The following is a 2,980-nucleotide window of genomic DNA, read 5'->3' on the forward strand; positions in this document are numbered from 1 at the left end:
GTCCCGATGGCGGTGCCAGCAGAGCCCTGGCAGCGGGCAGGGGGATGTGGGGTATGCCCCGTGGTGGGGGTTGGGTCTGCCCGGGTCAGGCACGGCCACCTCCAGCCCGGAGCCAGGGGGCTGCGGGACCCCTTGGGAGAGCCGGAGGGGGAACCTCGGGAGCCCCAGAGTGGGACGAGCAGAGAGGGGCAGTACCGGGAGCAGGGGAGCCCCGGCAGTCTGGAGGAGCGAACCCCTGTGACCCCCAGGACCCCAAAGTGGGGAGCCCAGAGAGGGGGGAGCGCCGCCATTCGCGGGACCCTCAACAGCCTGGGGAGGGGGGACTCCTTGGACCCCCTGCACCCCGAAGCAGAGAATAAGGGGAGAAGGGACCTGGGGACCCCATAACCCCCAGCATCCCTAAGTGGGGAGACCAAAGGGGGGAGGTTTTGGATTCCTGGGACTCCCAGCAGCCTGGGGAGGGTGGAGACCAAGTAGAGAGGGGGACCCCAATAAAAGAGGGACCCCCAGCAGCTGGGACAGGGGGGAGCCCCAGAAACTCAACAGGGAGAGGCCAGAGAGGGGAAAAACTGAGAGGCTTTTTCAGAGCAGATTTTTATGGACACACAGTGCCCAGTGACTTCTAGAGGTGGACTTGGCAGAAGGACCTGTAAAGTCAAAGCGCTCATCCCTTGTTTCTCCCCAGACCAGGATTTCCCATTCCCAACCCTTGGCCAGATGGAGGGGGAGGCTGCGAGGAAGAGGAAGATGCCCCGGGAGCCCCAGGCAGGTGAGGAGGAAGTCAGTGCCCCTTTCCCCTCTCTCCTGCTCCATCTCCCAGCCCAGCATCGCCCCCGGCTGCAGGACAACCCCGCTGCCGACGCCGTCCTGCTGGGGACGGACTGGGGGGATCTCCTTGCCCTTCCCTGTGGCACAGAGGCAAATCCCATCCTCTCCTTGTCCTTCCTCCCCAGACAAGGAGCTGAGCACGGAGCCCAGGGAGGACAAATCCCTGTGGCAGAACCTGGTGGGAGAGGCCGTTTTGAGCGGCTCCACGGCGCAGGAATCCAACGGGGAGGAAAAGACCTGGAGATCCCGCACGAGGAGGGGCTGCAAACGCAGCCCAGGGTGCTCTGAGGAGGAAGGACCCGCCCTGTGCCAGGAAGGCAGCTGGAGATCCAGCCAGAGGTCAGAGCTGGTGGTTCATGAGCAGCTTCATGATGGGGAGAAGCCCCACAAGTGTGGGGAATGTGGGAAGAGCTTCAGGTACAGCTCTTACCTGATGGACCACCAGAGGATCCACACTGGGGAGAGGCCCTACAAGTGTCCCCAGTGTGGGAAGAGGTTTCAGAGCAGCTCCAGTCTCCTCCTGCACCAGCGGATTCACACGGATGAGAGGCCCTTCCACTGCCCCGACTGCAGGAAGGGCTTCAACCGAAACTCCCACCTCGTCAGGCACCGGCGCATCCACACCGGGGAGAGGCCCTACGAGTGTCCCCAGTGTGGGAAGAGCTTCTCCAGGAGCTCTCACTTGACCAGACACCAACGGAGGCACTGCTAAGGGAAGCCCTGTGAGTGCCCCGACTGCGGGAAGAGCTTTGTCCTCTGCTTCAACTCCATCTCCCATCAGAGGACCCACGTTTGGCAGAGCCCTGCTGACCCACATTCCCAGTGATCCAGTTTGGGAAGACCCCTGGCTGGTGCTCTCCACGTTCTCCTGGATCCCTGTAGGCAGCTGGGTGAACGCAGGGGCAGGAACATCCATCGGGACTCAGATCAACATTGGAGATTCATTGGGAAGAGCTGATTTTTTACCTTTACACCCTAAAATTTTCATCTGCTCTGTCCAGTTGTTTCTACTGGTGGTATCAAGCAACCCTGGATGATCTTGGATATCTTCTGCAGCCTAAGTAATTTCTGTGTTAATCCCATTGAAACAGCAAAATATGGGGTAAAAATAAAGAAATTAAACAAAGAGGTCTAAAGCGGCACCATTTTACCGGAATTTGGGGGTGACTTTGCTGTTCAGGGGAATATTCGGGAGGATCTGAGAGTTGTGGGGCCACGAAGCCAGGCAGACTGGGGCCACAATCTCGTAGTTGTGCTAGCAGAACGTGTCCACCTGAGCCGGTCTGTTCTCCAAGAATTCCGGTTGTCTGTCCCACTCCCTGGCCTGGGTCTCCCCCTTTGGGGTGTGACCTCCAAAGTGCCCAAATCGCTGCTGAAGTGCCTGAGCTGCTCTGGGCTGTGGATGTTCCTGTGCCCCAGCCTGTCCTGGTCGGTGTCATGGGGGGTGGGAGGGGGTCTGGGGGCTCCTTGCGGGACTGGGAGGGACTTTTGTGGCCCTTGGAGCCACTTACAGTGATGGGATGGGGTTTAGGGGGATTTTGAGGCAGGGAGTTTTGGGGTGCTGGCAGGGCTGTGTGGCTGGGAGACAATTTGGGTGGGTGTTGGGGGAGATGGAAAGGGCATTTTGTGGCTTTTGGGGCCATTTCTATTGCAGGGAGTGGTTGGGGGAGTCCTGGCTGGGAGCTGTGGGGTGGTTTGAGGGGTCTGAGAGTGGCTGTGGGGCTGGGAGGGGGTTTTAGGGCAGTTGTGACCTCCCCCCCAGACCCCCAAAGCTGCCACCAGACCCCACCCCCAAGATGCTGCTGTGGGTTGGCAGCTCCATGTTGGGGTTCATCCTCCTGGCACTGCAGGAGAAGGTGAGGGGGGGTCCCCAGGGGCCGTGTGTGTCCCCCCAGAGCGTGTGTGACCCCCCCATCCCGGTGTCACCCCCTTTTCCCTGCCCACAGGGCTCCTGAGCCAGCCCCTGCTGCCCCGGGAGGGAATTTGGGGAGGGGGCAGAGGGGGTGCGCAGCCCCCGCCGGGGGATGACCCCGGCCCAGCGCCCTTCGTTCAGCACCGAGCTGGGCTTGGGGCCGCAGGAGGAAGAGGCCGATGGGAAGCAGATCCTGCAGGGGGACAGGGCTTGGGCTCAGGGCAAGGTCCTGCCCTGCAC

Source organism: Coloeus monedula (genome assembly GCF_965178545.1).
Source record: "Coloeus monedula genome assembly, contig: HAP1_SCAFFOLD_87, whole genome shotgun sequence".
NCBI classification, from domain to species: domain Eukaryota; kingdom Metazoa; phylum Chordata; class Aves; order Passeriformes; family Corvidae; genus Coloeus; species Coloeus monedula.